The 22319-nt window shown below is 33.9% G+C and overlaps 1 protein-coding gene across 2 annotated transcripts in view; it reads right to left on the bottom strand.

Moving 5' to 3' along the window:
• Positions 1-22319, bottom strand: part of LOC145685833 (uncharacterized) — a 210576-nt gene that overhangs the window by 153775 nt on the left and 34482 nt on the right. The gene's annotated exons all lie outside the window — the stretch shown is intronic.

The following is a 22319-nucleotide window of genomic DNA, read 5'->3' as shown; positions in this document are numbered from 1 at the left end:
AATATTTCTATAAATGTTTATGCATATGATAAAGACTATTCAATCTATATACTACATCATACACAAAACAAGCAAGAAAATCATGTCAATTTATTATATATAAAAGAACAAAATGAAGACCAAGTTAAAACACATTATTGTTGGATTAAGGATTTAAGCAGACTAGTATGTACACAGTTAACTGAAAGGAGAGCTCGAAGATATTTATGTGATAGATGTTTGTTATACTTTTACTCACAAGACGCTTTAAATAAACATGAGCAAGATTGTTCGTTAAATGAGCCAGTAAAAATAATAATGCCTGAAGAAGGTAAATGCGTTGAATTTAAAAACTACCAATACATAATGAAAATGCCGTTTTGATTTATGCCGATTTTGAATGTTTGTTACATAAAGTTATGGGTTGTGAAGAATGTTATCCAGATAACGAGCCATATACGAAAAAATATCAGCAACATAAACCATCTGGATTTTGTTATTTAGTAAAGAGCGATGGAAGTAAATCCAATCCTGTTTTGTATAGAGGTAAGAACGCTGCTAATGAATTTATAAGACTGTTAACAAAAGAAGCTAAACACATATCGAACATATACAAACAAAATAACGAATTACCATTAACAAAAAGTCAGAGAAAAGAGTTCAATGAATCTAAATGTTGTTATTACTGTAAGCAGCAGTATACTAAAGAAAATCATAAAGTTAAGCATCACGATCATATAACAGGAAAATTTATAGCACCACTATGTAATAACTGCAATTTAAAAGTTAAAGTACCAAAGTTTGTACCAGTGATCATACATAACTTAACAGGATATGACTCTCACTTGTTTATAAAAGAGCTTGGATGTAATAAAGAAGAAATAGATCTAATACCCAATAATGAAGAAAGATACATATCATTCAGTAAAAAGGTTGGAACTATTAAATTGAAATTTGTAGATTCATTTAGATTTATGGCTTCTAGTTTAGACAAATTGTCATCGAACTTGAAACCTGAGCAAATGATACATACCCAACACTTTTATCCTAATCAAGAACAGTTTCAACTTGTAATAAGAAAAGGTGTTTACCCATATGATTATGTTAACAATTGGGATAGGTTTAGAGAAAGAAAATTACCGTTAAAGGAAGCATTCTTCAACAATCTTATGAACACACATATAAGCGATGAAGATTATGAACATGCAAAGAAAGTATGGGAAACATTTGACATTAAGAATCTCGGACAATACCATGATTTATATTTGAAAACAGATGTATTATTGTTAGCAGATGTGTTTGAGAACTTTTGAGAAATATGTCTTAAAGCTTATGATCTTGATCCTGCTTGGTATATGACGGCACCAGGTTTAGCTTGGGATGCAATGTTAAAGATGACAAATATAAAATTAGAATTGTTGTGGGATTATGATATGGTATTAATGGTAGAGAAAGGTATAAGAGGTGGAATTAGTCAATGCTCAAAAAGGTTTGTAAAAGCAAACAATAAGTATGTGGAAGATTATGATAAGAATAAAGAAGATTCTTACTTAATGTATCTAGATGCCAATAACTTGTATGGGTGGGCAATGAGTCAATATCTACCGTATAAGGGATTTAGATGGTTAAGTGAAGATGAGATTGAAGAAATAGATATCACAAATATACCTGATGATTCTGATACTGGTTACATATTAGAGGTTGATCTTGAATATCCTAAAGAATTACATGACTATCACAAAGACTATCCATTAGCTCCTCAAAACATATGTCCGCCTGGTTCAAAACAATCAAAGCTATTAACAACTTTATACGATAAGGAAAAATATGTAATTCACTATCGAAACCTAAAACAATGTTTTTCACTTGGATTAAAACTTAACAAGATACATCGAGTAATAGAGTTCGAACAATCAGATTGGTTAAATAAATATATTGATTTAAACACACAAATGAGAACGAAAGCAACAAATGATTTTGAAAAAGACTTTTATAAGCTCATGAATAATTCAGTATTTGGGAAAACTATGGAAAATATTAGAAAGAGAGTTAATATTAAACTTGTAAGTGATGAGAAAAAATACGAGAAGCTTGTAGCAAAACCGAATTATAAGAGTACTACAGTTTTTACGGAAAATTTAGTAGCAGTTCACATGAACAAGTTTAAAGTGCAATTTAACAAACCAATTTATGTTGGTATGTCAATTCTAGATTTGTCAAAATATTTAATGTATGATTTCCATTATAATGTGATGAAACCAAAATATCAAGACAAAATAGAGGTATGTTATACAGATACCGATAGTTATATATACCATATCCAAACAGAAGATGTGTACGAGGACATGAAAAATTATATTGATTACTTCGACACGAGTGATTACCCTAAAGATAACAAATATAAGATACCACAGGTTAATAAGAAAATACTTGGTAAGATGAAGGATGAGATTAAAGGTACAATCATAGAAGAGTTTGTGGGTTTAAGAAGTAAGATAAAAGCACCTCAAATAGATTTAACAGATAAAGACTTTAAAGGTAAGTTCGATAAAGAAAAGTGTTGTAAGAAAGCTAAAGGTGTTAAGAAGAATGTTGTGTATAAAGAACTTATATTTAACGAATATAAGGACTGTTTGATTAGTCAAAGAGAATATTATAAGAAGATGAATTTGATTAGAAGTTATAAGCACGATTTGTACAGTATAGAAGTAAATAAGTTAGCTTTAAGTTGTGTGGATGATAAGAGATGTGTTTTAAAGGATGGGATCAATACCCTACCATGCGGTCATTATAAGTTAGAAGAGTTGTAGATATAAGTTAGTTTTTAGATGTAATTATATATAGTGTAGTTTTAGATGTAAGTTTTTATGATTTTAAATGTCATAAAAGCCTATGCGATCTCACTTTAACATTGTAGTTATGGGAATACTTTGCGCAATGTAACTTTGTATAATTAGTTGGTTCCTTCTGCGCTGGTTCAAAATATTGGGAGGGGGAAATGCGCTAGAAGTAACCATGTCCTACTACTGACTGGCTTGGTATTTGCGTTGTGTGTAGGTCTAACGATAACTCTCGAACGGCTGAACCGGTTCAAATGAAACTTTCAATGATTATTTATTGGTTCAAAGTACACATCAAATTCTTACTCTGAGGCAAGAACAGACTGAAAGTATTTGAGAACAAGAACCTGAGCCGAATATTCGGACCCAATAGGAACGGGAATAGGGAATGGCTGGAACTGCATAACGAGGAACTACATAATTTATAAGATTTACCAGACATTGTTAAGGTCATCAAGTTTAGGAGGCTTAGGTGGGAGGGTCATGTAGCTACGATGGAAGAAAGTAGAAGAACTTTCAAATTCTTGACTGCAAGGCTAATCGGAAAACAACCATTAGGAAGACCTAGGCGCAGATGGGAGGACAATATTAAGATGGATCTCGCAGAGATAGGAATACAAAGTAGAAACTGGATCCAGTTGGGTGAGATAGAAGTCAGTGGAAAGCGTTTGTGAATGCAGTATTGAACCTCTGAGTTCCATAGGCCATAGAGATAGTTAGTTAGTACCGATCAAATTAGTTGGAAAATAAAATCAGAGAAGAGAGCGAGGATGAAAACGTTCTTAAATAGTAAAAATGTAGAAAAAATATAAAAAATTAACGAAAACCCAGAAACACCTGATTCGATTTAAATTAAACTTCCAAATATTATTAATAGGTTAAAATTACAGCTCAAGTTCGTTAGGGAAGAAAACCAAGACAGGAGAGAGGGAGTGAAACAGCCCTTAAATGTGCAAAAATGTAGGAAAAGTACTAAAAATAAATGATAACTGTTGAATGCCTAAACCGGTTCGAATGAAACTTTCGAAGAATATTATTTGGTTCAAAATACAGGTCAAGTTCGTTCGGGGGGAAAATTGTGCAAAAGGGAGGGAGTGAAGGCCCTTAAATGTAAAACAAAATGTAGGAAGAAAGCACTAAAGATGAATACTTGCTATATTAACATTTATACTAGTACTAACTAAGCAGATTATTTTTAAAAAATCAATTAACAAATAAGCAATTAAGAAACATGCATTATATACCATTACAGACAACGAGACTTTATCCTGCTACGTTATAAACCAATCCACAATGCTACTGCAATACCTTAGTAACTGAAAAGAGATTACTGTTAATTCAATGAAAATGAAAGAAACTAAACACTGTTCTTAAGTTTTCACCAGATTTTTTATTACAATAGCAAGTCACAATATACATTAAAATCTTTTCAATTACATATATATATAAAGTAAATACTTTTGAAGTTGCAAACAAAATTATGACAACTGTTATCATTGCAAACAACAATGGGATATTCATATTAAAATTTATAAACTGTATATCCATGTTTAAATACCAACGTTGTTTTACATACGTGTGCGAGCATATGAAAGGGGACGAGCTGGAGGTTAATGATTAACAGGTAAATGTGTACTTGAAAGTAGCATATTTTGAAGCACTATGCTTTAAACATTTATACATAATGGGAATTCTTCTTTTGTTAACATGTGATTATTATACTCGGACGCGTAGGTCTGTTGTTATTACTTCCACTACACAGGAACAAATTATGTAGCACCAATGCCTCATATACGTACTTTTTATGAGTGGTCATATATACACATTCTTTTCATATGCATACACATGTATATATGTTGTAACCACGGTTGCCAATAAAAATAGTCAAAATAAGGGACAAGTTGACAAGTTTAAACACGAATTACGGGAAGAATTTTGATAAAACATGATCTAGCCATGCATCAAGTAAAAAGAGTATTCATTTAGACTGAAAGAAATACAAAAGCATTAACTAATACAAAGAGATAAGAAAAACTAGGTAAATCTCACTTTTGAAACATTGGATTTAAGTTACTTAAACTTTCCTTAAAAGAAAAAGGTACTTCACGGTTGGCTTAACTGCACTTATAATCTTTTGCAAGGTTGGACTTTATTTAGGCTGTCGAAACACTCATTGCAGCTTAAAGTCGAAAAGTTGATTGCTAATATAAGTTGAACTTTCATCAGCTGGGCAGAACACGTGTTTCTTGTGTCAGACCATTTTAAATTCATATGTGCGAAAACTCTTTCCACAAATGAATTTGACAGTGGGATGCTTAGGAAAAAGGAGACGACGTAAAATAAAATTGGGAACTCAGAGCTTTTCTGAACCAGCATTTGCCATTTACTACCCACACTCATGACGACTCATTAAAACTTGTGAGCTTTAAAGTCGTTGTCTGAGGTAAATTTTTCATTTGAGCAAAATACGGGACTTTTGCCGTCCCGTATCGAAGCTTCCCGGGAAGCGGGACAAAATCATAAAATACGGGACTATCTCTTACAATCCGGGACATTTGGAAACCCTTGTAACATTACAAGAAAAATGTTTAACCTTTAACAGTTCACTACCTTTAAAAATTATCAAAAAATTATGATATTTGCAGTATGTCGTCTATTTGGTTTGTATATCATTTGAAAGTAGTTTTCTAAATTTTCCCGCCAATAGTTTTCGAGAACTGAGTTGTGTCCAAATGGTTACATTGCACAGTTTTCCGCAAAGTGATTTTTGAGTACTTGTAGCCATATAGTAATAAAGAAAAGTAGTCTCATAAGAAAGGAGAAATAAATGAAACATGGTAAGAGTTGTTTACTTTATAGGATTTAATATCTAAATCTCGAATATTAATTTATAAGAAAATGTAAGGTACTATCTATGAGTCCACATAGAAAAAATAATATTTACATTTCGCTGAAAATACAGATTGAATAAATATAATATTAAAATATATGCGCAGTTTTAGAAGAATATTCTTCATTTTTTATATCATTTTTTATATTTTTAAATTTGAATATATCAACGTAGTGTAACAGTGACTTAGGGGTCTAGAAAGGATATCAATTACCAAGTGACAAAAACATTCCTTATCGTGATACATATACTTACAGATGGAACTGCATAAAGGAATTCTTTAGTGAGATTGTTACTCCCGACTTACAAAAACGACATCTTCCCTTAGATGTGTAGGTTGGCCAGTGAGCAACAAAATCTTTCCTTGTATCATCACATGGTCACGTAGCAACAGGTCGACATATTTTCACTTTAGGTTCGCCCAAGCTTTCTAAAGATAGTCCCTCGTTTAGGCTTTCTGCATGATACTAGTGCAGATGCAATATCAGCCTGAAATACTTTAAGATGATTTCTGGATGATTTCCCAAGTACGTTACACTCTCTTTTAGCTGTTTACAACAACTAAATCTAGCATGTACCCAAAAATTCTAAAACACCATCATTTTGATTTCATTGGTGTACGGCAGAGTTCTATGAACATGTTTGACTTGTCTACACTTCTCATGTGTTTGCCTCAGAAGATAAGAAAAAAATATTATCTTCTGCCTCCTAAACGATTTTGTCTCATTGTTGGTAGAGTTGAGATTTTCATTACATCCTTCAAATATTGCATTAATTCACACTTGTAAAAAGTTATCAATGTACACGACTAAAAACTCAGACTCCTCTCTCTTGAATGAGAATGGTGATTTCCCATAATTTTTCAGCAAGACTGAGCTCCAACTCACTATACCTAATGTTCACGCCAATGGCTCGATAGACCATTTCCAGGACATTGGAATGGGCGACGGAGACGGATAGAGTGGGCCAGATTTTACGCCACTAGAGCTCTTCCTCTGCTATTACCTGAGGAACCTTATTTATCAAGAACCCATATCCATGATATTCACCATCTGATGCAGAGAATTTTGCAATGTTGTGAAACCTTTGACATGCTGTTGCGAATCCATGCGGATTGGCAGAGGCGCTTTGCAGCTTACCTTACTCAAGGATAGCACATAGAGCAAATAATGCTGTAATTCCAAATTTTCACACTTTGTGGCAAAATAACTTCTGAACCAATAACGGTAGGTGAAATAGTCTGTATCACTGTTTCCCTGAAATTGAGGTCGTGTCAAATGATACCCCACATATCCCCTTCCATTTAAAAATCCACTACTGTTGGATCCAAGATTACGGCTTCTAAGATGGCCGCCAGGGCAACCATGTCAAAAAATATGGTCTATTACCCACCCGAAAAGCATATACCATGAACCAAATGTGAATGCCAAGATGTTCCTGTGCTACAGGAGTCTTAACTGACTGATGCCTCACTGTGCACAATATCTCAGGTATATAATCTGGATCTGAATCACGGAAAGTAAGATCAGGTTCTGAATCCGAGGTTCCGAAATCCGATAGATTAGAAGAGAAAGAGATCACTACTGTTGGCCTTATGCTTAGTTTCCTTCCATAGGATATATCAACGGTGGTATGTTCTTCACCCATTTTTGACGAAACACAGTCACCTGCAAAAATGTAAATAGTCTATCACAATATTTCTCCTTTGCATCTGACATGAGATTTCACAGTAAAACTTATTTATACACACATATACATTTACATATATATATATATATATATATATATATATATATATATATATATATATATATATATATATATATATATATATATATATATAAGGAGAGAGAGAGAGAGAGATCTATATATTCCATACTGGGCCTCTGTATGAAATTTAAAATTTGACTAATGAACAGAGTACTATGTTTATTTTTCACGTTAGATTTTCTATAAAAATATCAAAAGATACACCAATATAAGCTAGTCCAATATTTTGTATTTTTTCCTGTACAAAGTATCCGTTTGATCCGTTACTGAACAATGTAACCGAATGGTTACGTAGTATATTTTTATCGTAAATAGTAATCAATTTTTGACATTATGCCGTTTTCATACCTGCACATTGTTGGGCAATGACTTACAAACAAGAACATATCGAGAAAAATAAAAACATAAACTGCTTACCTTAAGTATTTAATATTTTCTGTCTGCTTCCATCACTGCTTGCAAAACAACAACATATCCACATACAACTTCCCGCATAAAATTCACCAGAGTTGTCACAAGGGGGCAATAGCTGCTCTCCCATTGCAGAAAGTATGTACACAAATAACTACAACGAACAATACCGAAATATAACACTCTTCAACCCAATAGGCAAAATCAAAAAATGTGTAACCAAATGGTTACGAAAACTCGTTAAGGGTTAAGAGATATGTCACCGGCTAGTAAGCCTATATACTAGGTAACTAATTTCTTAACATACAGAACTTAATATTCTGATCAGATGCAACAAACAAATACGTTGAACTTACCGCAGTATGTGAAGAACACTCAAGTAAAATTTTCGAAGTATCCATTATCTCATCTTTAGCTTGCTTAGATTCGAAAAAAAGGTTCAAAAATCAGTTAATGTCCTTTTCGTCATGCTGAGGATGAACTAGCGAATACTCCGAAAACGTTACTTGTATGTTCTTCAGATAATGTGGTGAGTACAAGCTTATTAATTTGTTTACATTAAAAATATTTTAGTTTCCGAGGCCAAGATATTAAATGTAAATTTTTCAAATTAATTATTTGATTTCAAGGTAAGTCGACACCCTGCGATCTGTGATTAGTGAAATAAACACATGTTAGCAAATGGAATGGACACGTAATGAAACTGGTTATCCAAATAGGTAAAAGTACTACCATGAGCAAAATAAATGACGCGTCTCTTTATTCTGAAGTTTTTTGAAAATATCTCCATTTTCTTTATATGTTCGAAATTTCGGAAGGTTTCCCCAGCAGGACAGGTTAATAACAAACCAGTTTTTAATATTTGTGTTAGATATTAGCTTAAAATAAATAAATTAGAAGCAAAAAACATTAAATCGACAAAAATCTCAAGAATTACCAACTCTGCTAAAGTGGGATATTTTCAAGAACGCGAGGGAATTCTGCAGTTCAACACGAAGCAGCGACATCTATGTCATTGAGAGAGACGTGGATTAGATCTACAAACGAAACCTTTAACGAAACATTTCTAATGTGTCTTATTAGAGCAAATAGTGGAAATTACCTATGGAAAAACACGAATTCTCAGCACAATCGTAATGAAAAATCGTCTTTACCGTAGAACAGGTTTAGATCACGTAAGAGAACAAATAGCTCAGTTAGTTAAAGCAACTGGTCTGTATGCCGAAGGTATTGGGTTCGAATCCCATGGAAGTGCCGTTGTAATTTTTATTACTGTGGTTATTTTATTTATTTTTTATGTGTGAAAAAATCAAATTGTAACATGTGTAAAACTCACGACGATACCAAAAAAATGCCGTTCTCGCACTTGCATTAGTGTCTCTAATTTTTGTTTTCAAACAGTTTCGTAATAATTTCCCCTGTGCTCACTACTCACTACATGCTCACTGGTGCATAACGAATGTTTTCCAGTAAATGTTAATTCTAATTTGGAGAATTTTATAAAGTTTCACAATGTTTCTCGCTTGATAGTCTTCTATCTACTTTTTTGGACACTTTGATAAGATTTCCCTATTAAATGTTTAATTTCCCCTATATATATTTAATTACAGAAAAGTTTTACATGTATTTGTCTTATATTGAAATTGTTTTGAATTTAGCACATGAGGTAAGTAGCCCGAAGGAGGAGAACTGAAGTAACTGATATTCTACGTAAACGCAACCTATTGTAGAATTATTATGCTTCTTAACTTCAGCACATAATCTTTACGCTGGTCAGACAGAGAAAAACCCTGTTTTTTCCTCTCCTATGACCACTCATCTTAAAGCTCTACATGTAATGAATCGTGTCAAATAATTTCGGCTCTCCAAAGACATTTATTATTATTATTATTATTATTATTATTATTATTATTATTATTATTATTATTATTATTATTATTCCTCAATATGCCACCCTTACATAATATAACTTTAGATATCTTGGTTTAAAGTGCTTTCTTTAGTAATAATTTGAGCAACCATGTAACAAAATTTAAAATGCGTGAGGGGGCACGAAGTTTTATGTCCCCCCTCTCTTTTCAGCACCGTCCCAACAGAAAGTATATAAGTTCAGACAAGCAAAGTAGACAAAATGAATAAGAAATATAGTTAAAGTAACCTTTCCTCCTTCGTGAATGGAATATCACGTAACATTTTTTATTCTACTGAAGACGACCCTAGTCCGTTATGGTTAGGTAACAAAAATTGCTGTGACCAACTGAGTTTCGATTTCTTACGCGAAAGAAGTCTGTTATATTACGAGGCATGCTTTTCATTAGCAAAACTGTTCGAAGTAATACGAACATGGCTCAAGAACAGAGACGGGACTGAATTACCATTCGATTGACCTTGAGGCCAAATCACCAAAGAGTAGCTATAAACGTAAGTTCAGCATGCATTTCTGTGGAGTTCTGTTCAGTATTCCTATCTGCCAATCACGCTTGTTTGTAAGAGTAATATTTTTCAAACCTAACCTTTCGATAGAGCACAATAGCAAAAGAATAAAAGGGAAGGAATTCTTGCCCTTGTGAACGTTGGATACCACCATGTGCAATAAAACTGTCGCGTCTCCTTGAAGTGATATTTTATCGAAAATAACTCTTTTCCCTTTAAGTTTTTGAGGGTTTCAAAATGAGGAAACGTTACTTACAAACAAGGACGCATTTAGGGGTGGGTACAGAGGGTCCGGACCCCCTCTGAAATCCCAACTTTTCTGTAAATTTAGCCTAATTTTTGGGATTATCTTTTAAAATTTTATTATAATTTATCCTAATATTGAAGTCGGGCCCCTTCCGAAATAAATTACTGTATACGTGCCTGCTGACAATTTTCAATATATTCGTTAAATAATAAAGTATAATAATTAAATTAAGAGCAAACAGCTTCAACACGGGCTAACTTTTGTCCACTGCCAATATTGTTAGAAGGGATATTAATAGCAAAAACTGCTAGTCAATGCTGAACCTTGAAACTTCACCCCGAACAGCTAGCCTATTATTGAGAACTACATATGAAACATTTTACCAAAACATATCTAGCTTTTATTTGTCATGAAATTATTATATACACTAAAATGCACTATCCTAGAATGTGTATCTAAACATTGCTCTACGTATCTATGAAGCAATGAAAATTTTTTATCGAAATATTTGGGCAGGAAACTCTAACAGCCAGCCATTTTATTTAAATCGTAATAAACCCTGTTACCGTGCGTTAACGTGAAGACAAACCTTGGTCCATTGGTAATGTGTTGGAAGAATGAAAACTCAATGTTCGTAGGTTCGAATTTATCCAGTCACCAGAACATTTTATTCTTAAGTGTAACGATGAAATAAGAAAGAAAAAATGTATAACCGTTAAGACAAAACTTCAACCAAGTCTGAAGAGAACAATACTAAAATAGTAACACAATGACGTCAACCAAGAATTATTGCATGTAGCGTTTGGACGAAATTACAACTGTCAACAATTGCAGAAGTAAAAACAGGCTGATAGGCGTAATGTAGTCTAGACTTCTGAATGCATTTACTTCCTCAAAACTTCTGTCTCGTCATTGGTATGCCGTTAGTCATGGTAAAACCTTTCAATTGGAAGTGAAATGACAAACTAAAACAGTTTTAAATCAATAAATGTCTATGTGTAAAAGTAGGTGTCTCTTATCTGTAGTTCTGAGTTCCTTTTACTTTGAAGTGACAAATGAGAGAAGAAAGTATGGTGATCGAAAAAAAAATCAAATTTGAGATTTCAACGAATTTACACGTATTATAGTCCCTAATACCGAAAAAGTTATTTTTTGATACATGTCCATCTGTTCGTCCGTCCGTTCGCTACACTTTTCTGTGCACTCGCCTAGAGGCCAACCGTTCAACTTATCTGCACCAAATTTTAGTTTAAGATTTTCATAGTATTTCCTATAGTTTCTTTTATTTCCCTCCTACTCCCAAAACAAGAGTAGTTTCCTGTACGATGAAAATAGAAAAAATATATTTTCTAATAACTGGCTCTAACGATCTTGTTTTCTTTCTTTTTTTATAAATCAATATTTAATTAGTAACCCTATTTTGTGGTATAAGGCATTTATCTGAGAAAAATCTACAAGGGGTAGTTTATACTTAGGGGTGAGTTTTTTCTCAGTGATTGTCTCAAAATGGACTCAAGTGTTTTCGTTCATATTTCGTAAATAAATATTTCATTAATAACTTAACAATATGGCATAAATAACTCGTTTGTCCTAAAAAAAATGCGAGGGGTAGTTTATTCTTGGTGGAGTGTGTTGTCTGGGTGATTTTCTCAAAAATGACTCAAAAGAGTTTATTCGTATTTCAAAAATACATATTTCGTTAATAACCGAAATATGGCAAAACTCGTTTGTCCTGAAAAAAATATACGAGGGGTAGTTTACTCTTGGGGGTGTTTTTCCTCCACGGTTTTCTCTAAAATGAATCAAGCAATTTTGTTCGTACTCAGAAATAAATATTTGATTAAAAACCTAATAATATGGAATAACTCGCTTGCCCTGAAACAATCCTCAAGAGATAGTTTATTCGGGGAGTTATTTTCCCTCACGATTTTCTCAAAACTTACGTCAACAATTTTATTGGTAATTCATAAATAAATATTTCATTAATAACCCTACAATTTAGTATAAGTCATTTCTGCGAAAAACAATTACGACGGATAGATTATTTTGTGGGTCAAGGTTTTTCCCAACAATTTTCTCGAACGACAGGCGATTTTGTTCAAATTTCGCAAATAAATATTTCATTAATAAGCAAAAGTATATCTTAACTCATTGTTCGAAACAATTCACAAAAGGTAGGTTACTTCTGACGTGTTTTTTTTGAACGACTTTCTCGAAAATGACTCATTTGATTTTTTCATATTTCATAAACAATTATTGCATTAATTGCTCTATTATATGTCTAATGAAAATGTGCTCAAAGTGTGAGTTAGTTTTGTAGTGTGGATTTTCTTCAATCGAAGTTTTTTATTCGATAATCTGACATTCGATGTATTTGAATAATACGATATTTTTTTTCGTATTATCCAAATACACACTTCAGTAACAACTGCGGCCTAACACAGTTAAGAAATTGAACTGAAAAAGTTTAGTGCGGTGGCCCTGTAATTGAATATTTTTTGGTAAACACCCTAGCTTTTTGTGGTAAACTCAGGCTTTTCTTTTTCGAGCGACAAAAGAGAGAAGAAAATATGGTGATTGTGAAAATAGTATACCAAATTCAGATTTCAACGGATTTACACACTTCATGGCGTCTACATACCGGAAATGTGATTTTTCGATACCCGTCCTTCCGGTCCGTCCGTTCGGTACACTTTTCTGTGCACTCGCCTAGAGGCCATACCGTTCAACGTATCTACACCAAATTTTAAATTTAGGGTTTACATAGTATTCCTACAGGAGATTTTCCAATTTTTTTTCCTACCGCCTAAAATAAGTGTGGTTTACTAACACCCGAAAATCGAAAAAAGCTATTTTCTCCAAAATGGTTTTAACAATTTTGTTTATTTTTCATTAATCAATATTTAATTAACAACCCTATATTGCAGTATCAGATATTTCTCTTAGAAAAATTTACGAGGGGTAGTTTATTCTTGGAGGTGACTTTTTCTCGACGATGTTCTCAGAAAGGACACTGGCAAATTTTGTACACACTTCATAAACAAATATTTAACCTTGCAGCATGGTATAAGTCAATTGACCTGTAGTAGCTTATTCTTGGAGTTGAATTTATTTCCAGTGAGTTTCTCAAACACGACCAGTTGGCAATCCTGTATCTCGACAACGAAGCTGAACTCGAAAACTGCAAGAGGGCTATTTGTCTCCTTTTGATGTCACGAATCATCTCCCGAAGTTTGTGGACATCTTTCAGGTTCACCCTTAATGAAGCTTCTTTTCGAAAAGTTAACTATTAATTTAGACATTGTTTATTTTTTTAAAAAATCACAAATGCTGCTATTAATTTTAAGGCAGAGAGCTACTTTTGAGAGAATAGATCTTTAAAAATACTTTTAAAACTTAGACTTTTGTTTTCGAGACATTCCAGACAAGACGAGACATTTTAAAAGCTATCTCGTGTCCAAAACATTTGTTACGTCTTCTTTTGGATGTCACAAAGCGCGTCTCGTCTCTTTCTCGAGACATGTCTTATCTCGTGCGCATTCGTTAACACTTGGGAAGGATAATCTTTCTACTCAAAGCATTGTTGTTATAATGCTTGCATATTTATGATAATTGCCGTCAACATAAATTACAGTTCTTTCAGTTGAATTAATGGTTTATTATTATTATTGAAATTAAAATTAAATGGAATATCTAGTTTAACGTTGCACGATTATGCACCTACGCTAAGGGAAAGTGATGATGAAGGAAATGATGAAATGAAGAAAGTGGGAGGAAAATGGAAAATTCCAAGAAAAGCCATACCCATGCACACGGTATTTGTCTACCTCAAATTTCACTTGGCGCGAAGTGGAGTCGAGCCACGGACCCCATGAATGCTCTATTATTATTATTATTATTATTATTATTATTATTATTATTATTATTATTAATATAATAATAATAATAATAATAATAATAATAATAATAATAATAATAATAATAATAATTGAAGTGAGCTTAACGAGTTTCAACCGTCCGACTCAACCAATGTTTGGGTGCCTGTTCGTTCGTCTACTCCATGACAACTTTTCATAAAAGACATTTCCTTTTAATGAAATTAGTAAGTGCCTTTTAGCTTTGAGAAGTAACTATGCTTGGAATTTGAAATCTGCAAAATATAAGAGGTAAAATTAACCAAATGGTGCAAGTTTACACTAATGTATACAAAACAAATTACGTGAATCTTGTCCCATAAAGAAGCCGAAACCCCTACACCAAAGAGCCCTCCGAGATTTGATAATTGTCCACAAGGACTGAAATTGTCATTTGAAGCCAAGACTTTAATATGAAGCCAATAATTTCTTTAAAATATACGAAAAATTCGAAAGTTATAAGCATTTTCATATTTTTGCCTTTTCCCATAATGGAGCCGTAGCACACTATACTGATGAGCCCCCCCGACTCCAGGATTTGATCATTCTCCATCGGACTGAAATTGCCATTTGGAACCAACACTTTAATACGAAGCCCAACAATTCTTTAAAATAGACGAAAAATTCGAACGTTAGAAACATTTTAATATTTTTGCCTTTTCTCATAAGGGGGCCGTATTAGCCTACACTGAAAAGCCCCACGAGATTTGATCCTTGACCACTGGGACTGAAATTTTCATTTGAAACCAAAACTTTAATATGAAGCCAAAAATTAAACTTTTACATCAATTTAAACTGACTGGGTTCCAGTTCACCCCACTATTATGTTTAGTTTAGTTAAGTGGTAATTTGTGACAGCTTCACATCATCAAAAGAATCTTTCACTACCCTCCCTCCCAGAAGTTTGTGCTGGATCCGCCACTGGATTCAATAGACATTTTTCCTATTCTTTTTATCACCTTGTTGGGGCTCCCTCGTACAAATAAAGAAGCGGTAATATTACAATCAAGGGGCGCTATATATTAGGTATTTCTTTAGTTACCTACCCCTAACCGCACAGGGCCATCTTTGGTAGAATAAAAAATGCTACGTGATATTCCAATCATGAAAGGGGAGAGGATGCTGTAAATATATTTCTTATTCATTTTGTCTACCCTGCTTATGAGAAATTACTTTCTGTTGGATGGGTACTGAAATGAGAGGGGCAAAATAAAACGCCGTACCCCCCCTACATGGTTGTTCAAATAATTACTAAAGAAAGCAGTTTAGGCTAAGATATCCAAGATTTAAACTAAGATATCCTTACATTATGTAAGGATGGCATATTCAGGATGATGATGATTATTATTATTATTATTATTATTATTATTATTATTATTATTATTATTATTATTATTATTATTATTATTATTATTATTATTATTATTATTATTATTATTATTATTATATGAATGTTTTTGGAGCACCGAAATTTTGTGAGACGAACAATGGAATGTAGAGGTTTAAGATGGGTAGTCATAGGGAGGAAAAACCAGAATTTTTTTCTGTCTGACTCTCTAACGTGAAGATTATGTGCTGATGGCAAGAAGTATCGTCATTCTATAATAGGTAGCTTTTACGTAGAATATCAATTACTTGAGTTTTCCTCCTTCAAGCTACTTATCTCATGTGGTAAATTCAAAACAATTTCAATTTAATACAAATACATTGTAAAACTTTTCCGTAATTAAACATCTAGGGAAAATTAAACATATAATAGGGAAATCTGTTATCAAAATATCCAAACAAGTAGATAGAAGACTATCTAGTGAGAAATATTGTGAAACTTTATAAAATTCTCCAAATTAGGATTAACATTTACTGGGAAACAACGCGCCAGCGAGCATTACGTATAGTGAGCAGTGAGCACAGGGGAAATAATTACTAAACTTATTGCAAACAAAATTAGGGATGCTAATGCAAGTGCGACAACGACATTTTTTCTTTTTTTGGTATTGTCATGAATTTTACACATATGTTACAACTTGATTCTTTCCCACATAAAAAATAAATAAAATAACCATAATAATAAAAATTACAACGTCATTTCTACCTGGATTCGAACCCGCTACCTTCGGCATACAGACTAGTTGCTTTTGCTATCTAAGCTATTCGTTTCTTATGTGAACTGACCCTGTTCTACGGTAAAGACGATTTTTCATTACGGTCGCGCTACCAATTCGTCCTTTTCCATAAAGAATTTCCACTTTTTGCTCTATCTTTACGTTAATACTTGGCATATATTCATATGTTTGGAGTTTACAGATAATGCACGAAATAAGACATATTAGAAATATTTCGTTAAAAGTTTCGTTTGTAGATTTTATCCATATTTCTCTCAGTGACATAGATGTCGCTGCTTCGTGTTGAACTGCAGAATTCCCTCACGTTCTTGAAAATTTCCCACTTTAGCAGAGTTGGTAATTCTCGAGATTTCTGTCGATTTAATGTTTTTTGCTTCTAATTTATTTATTTTAAGCTAATATCTAACACAAATATTAAAAACTGGTTTGTTATTAACCTGTCCTGCTTGGGAAACCTTCCGAAATTTCGAACATATAAAGAAAACAGAGATATTTTCAAAAATTTTCAAAATAAAGAGACGCGTCATTTATTTTGCTCATGGTAGTACACATTTCTTGTTGAGATCTGAAGAAAGATATCTCTTGTTCTCAGCTATTTTTCAAACTAGGTATATATCTAATGCTCTACTTTCGAACGCTACATTCTAGAGATTGGTTTTAGTTTGAAAAATTCAAATTGCAATTCGTACTCATTACAAAGGAGTTTGTTTCATTTAACGGACAAGTATGACGTAATCGGATGTACTAAAAAAAACAACCATCATGTTCATTTGCCCCAATCATGAGGGAAACATTCAACATTTTGGACATTTAAGTGACACCTTTACACATATCCAATTGATCACACTTAGAGTTCGTGCGTCTAAACAAAGCTGAGGGAAATATTGGTTTAAAATATGTAACAGATCAGTGGTTATCCTACTGGTTATATTATGTTTATTTGCTCACTGTACCAATTTCACTCCTAAAGAATCAGAAACTTCTTCCACCATGTGAACTAGTATCACTCCAAATTTCAAAAATAACTGAAACTATCACATTCACTGGATTCCTCTGAAATGTCGAGGTCACTGACACATAAAACTTGACCATCATTATTGCACGAAGATTCATTCGCATTGTTATCTGAATCTAGTTTATTAGTTTATTCCTTCTTTTTATTTCTTGTCCTATTATTCTGTAGACAGAAATTTGTATTCGTTATTAATTTCTTAACACTTCCTTTGAATCTTGTGGCGCTTAGATCTTGCAGAATCTTTAGAGTTTTCTTTCTCCACTGTTGCCTGCATTTTCAACTCTATCTGTCTGTCCTTTTAAAATCGAAGAATTTTGTGTAGGTTCGGTTGCGGTCCTCTCATCTCAACCACAATTGCAAATATAAGTTTAAGTACAAGATAGAAAAAAAACAAATTACACCGTTAAATTCCAGCGCTAAAGCTAGTGTTATTTGATGTGTCATACACCCCTCTTTCCATTTAAAAAAAATAGACTTGAATCCAAAATGGCGGATTTCAAGATGGCGGCCATGAATGACATACACTCTAAAAGTTGCTGCCTCTCATCAAACCTCTATTCCCATCATCACTTTTTATTTTCCCGTCGATTTTCAAACTTATGCAGGTGTCCAAGGACTTTTGACTCACCATACATACATTATATATATATATATGATAAAAATTTACTGCGTCAGTACTATTTGGCCTAGAGTCATGGTTTATACGTCATTTTCTTCAGTATAACAAGCCCTTTCTAACGGTACTACTCATATGTCCGTATCATACACCTGAACTGGAAGAATCGGGAGATACCGGAACTTTTTCTGAAAAAATCGCCCCTCGGGCCCGGCTCTGCTTTAACGTAGGGATCTGAAAAAATAGAAATATCCAAAGGTACACATAATCCTTATACAAAGTTTCAATCTAATGTCCTGAAAACTAAAGGCGAGAATTTTTTTTTAATTTGCCTTAAGAAAAAAATAAAAATTCACGCCCCTCCATCCCCACTTGGCGCCGCCAAGTTGACCATCCGGTTCCAGAACGCGCCTGTGGTATTTTTGGTCCATCCTTAACTTGATCAACTAAAAATCCCGGCTTAAATGTATGTTATAGAACCTAAATAAGCGGTCAAAAACTATACTACGCCGTGGCAACAAAATTTACCAAAAATCCTAAAAGGGTTACAGCTGGAAATGCTCTGTTATATTTTAAAGGAAATATATAACGACTGGCTGCAGTTGGAAGAGTTGCCACTTCATTCAGTTATTTGTCATTATTAGTGCAACCCTAAAACATAAAGACTGTACACATATGGTTGCTACTTTAAACATGATTTTTTTTTCTAAAGGTTTAGACGAACCCAATTTTAAAAGCGTAATGAAACATAAAGAACATATTGTGTAAATAACGAATAATTTTCGGAAAATTGAATGTCCCTTTACCTCTTAGTGACATACTGTTTAATAATTCTTGTAACCAAGATTTACAACGAAAAATACTTAAAATGCACAGCAATTATGCAATGAAAACTTATTTCTCTTTAAGTAGTTCACCAACACTGAATAAACAACTGTTTTCAACGGTACAAAAACAAAGAGAGCACAGATGCTACTCGTACTTCAGAGATATTTGCATTGCATTGAATGTGTATAACATTTTATTTATAATCTAGGTATAACATACAGGTTACGTAACAGCTTAAGCTGCGGGAAAGTGTTAGTCAGGACGATTTTCTATAGGTATCATGTTAAAATTCTCCTGCTGGTAAAACCTTGAAAGCCCCTGTTAAGATGGCGGAGTCGAACTTGAGCCCAAAATATGATGAACGCATATCCAAGGCTCTGTCCTATAGGCTTCATTAGGTTATGTGTAATGGAACAAAGTTGTTCATAATTCCTTCCGCGATTGCGAATATTAATATTACAACAACTGAGACATTCAAAGAAACAGATGCCGAATGTTTCTGCAACATACGCTTCAACATGAGAAACGTGTTTAGGTTATCGTTGACTGTTCTGTGGCTTATTAATCCCCTCCCCCGCCCATCTTTTTGACAAAAATATAGTATTCGCGCCGACTCATGAAGCTTGACCTAGATCTACCGATTTCACCACTCAATAGAACGCGAGGGTATGTTCCATTCGTCATCCCCCACCCATCAGATTTTGTCAGTGTCTTCTATCACGCTACACTGAAAACATCTCCCGAGAGTACAGTGTTGTCGGATTGGCGCCAAGTTCCGTTTTGTTAATTGCTTTTTTCATTGTGTTATATTTTCGTTCTTACTATTCGTGTTATTGTTACCATTTTAGAATAATTTTTACACTGGTTAGTGTTGTGGGGTGTTATTATTGGTAATTTTTAAATGCTTTTTAAATACTCATTTACTATATCTTCAAAGTTTGGCAACATTGTTGGTGAATTTCAGCTGTTTGACGTTTCCCCAAGTGTACGCTCGGGAAACGGCTTCACTAATCGTACCGAAGTTTTCCGATGCATCGGAGCTCAAGCAAAATATTTCTGTGATTGGTTTAGAGCTCAAGCTTCACGACTCGGCGCGAGTACTATAGTATATCACAGGTCTGAGACCGATCAAAGGACCTGCCCTCCCCCCGGCAGACAATTCCTAACTCCGCCAATGATTCGAAGAAACGCCAATTATTGATATGAACAAGTTTATTTCTATCATAGTTACTGCATTATAAATGTTCAAAACTACAAAGGATATTATGACCCGCTTTGTGTATTCAATTACAACTTGCCTCCTGTTATTGCACTAGTGTAAAATACCTAATGGGAAATATCATCCCGTATAAAATAAAAATATAGAAATTACGATCTAAAATACTACAGTGAGTCAGAACTTAGCAATCTTCAAGAATTTATTTCATTGCGTGCCCATTCTTCCAGTGATTTAACAGATGATACTGTTTCGCAGGATAGAGTCAGACCGTCGGGTAATTAGTGCAGGGGCATAAGAAAATATTTCCTAGTCCGTGGAATTTTGAATGAAGAAATATTAGGACTAGTCCCGAATCATGCGCTACCGGGTGTTTGGCTTGATTCCATTGCAGACGGGCTGTATGACGTTATAATTTCAAGATGGCCGCCAGAATTGATACTAATATTTTTTTTTCGTCTGTAACTCGTTTATGGTTAATTCTATGCAAATTTTGTAAATAACATTTTTTGCTCGGAATGAAAAAAGGTAGAGAAAAGTTCATTATATTTTTCTATATCTCTTACCGTTTCAGAGATATAATCATAGTTTTAAGTTTCCCGTATTTTTTCATTCATATCAAAAAGAAATAAAGACTTCCTGCCAAGGCTACAGGCGCAGGTAGACTATGTAAATTTGTACAAAGGAAATATTTTGTTGGTTTGAGTGCTACTCATTTTATGCAACTCGTTTCATATGAGGAGAAAGGTTGCCGATTTGAAGGAATAATTTCTGACAATGGTGAATTTTTCAAAGGCTTTTCACTCCTTTTCTGTCCTTTTTCTCAGTACTTATTCAACTAACTTACACCAAATTTGGTGGGTAGCGTTTTAAGTCCCTACAAATTTAACGTTGTTTTGCCCTACAAATTTTGAAACTGATACAGTGAAATATACTGGATGTTTTAATTTTTTTATATTTTTCAACGGCTATCAATCTGTTGTCCGGGCTATTTTTCCTTCCCTATTTGAATCGATTTACACCAAATTTTTAGAATGATTTTGTATGAGTATATACTTATGGCTCCCAGAAGTTGAGATAGATCGGAGGAGGACTCCGTTTACAGTAGTTGCTACAATAAAACAGTACAGCGATTTTTGTTAAATTTGCAACTCTCTCCCTAAGCAACGCGATATACACATATATAAACCAGCCAGTTTTTGCACGGCGATGCACGCATTCTATAAGATTTCAAAAATATGACGTAAAAAATGACCAATTAAGCTTGGAATTAACAGCATCGAAGTGTTATTATACACCTCAGCGACCACAACATATATGGATTCAACACGTTCGTTTTCGATTATTTTGACATGTCACATCCACCCTCCAACTTCCCTTGTAAAAACCGTTTAGCTCATTGTTCACGCTGCATTAACCTGTATTTTAGAGGATGAATATTCTAGCCAATTAAAAGGGAATCTTCAATGACTCCCTACTTTCTTGAGCGGTGAGTACCAGGGTTGATATGGATATGTAAAAAGCTGGTTGGCTCTGTAGATAACGAATACGTTGATTTCGATGTCGCATAGTGCGGTGTGTTTGAACAGGAGTCAAAAAACCGATCGACGTTCCCGACAATGTTGTAGTTACTTCTCGGGTCACTGTCCGTCACTGAAGAGATTTCTGGTCTACGTCTTTGGGTCTATTCTCATCTCCTGACTTTGTTGCGTAATTCTATTTGGAACACTACCCATGAAACCTCAAAGATCCAGCAAAATCCTCACAAGAAGTGACGAGAACCGGCCCAAAAACACAGATTGTATACTTGTGGGGGTGCGTATATCCGATGACCGATGGGCCCCTCAGGTATTATGGATATTGGGACAACGGAAAGATACGCTTGTTTCCGAATATGCAAACTTCAATGTCACATTTGAAGTTGTTCCAGATCTGTAAATAATCAGACAATGCTGATGGATCTCTGTTATTTCGACCTATGCGTCAGCTGTGCTTGTTTTGCGTGTATGTCAGGGACGAAACTGAACTGTGCCTCTT

The sequence above is a fragment of the Thermobia domestica genome, chromosome 5 (genome assembly GCF_964235325.1).
Source record: "Thermobia domestica chromosome 5, izTheDome1.hap1.1, whole genome shotgun sequence".
Lineage (NCBI taxonomy): Eukaryota > Metazoa > Arthropoda > Insecta > Zygentoma > Lepismatidae > Thermobia > Thermobia domestica.
Note: the sequence above shows the minus strand (reverse complement) of the source record. Positions and strands in the feature narration are given on the sequence as shown.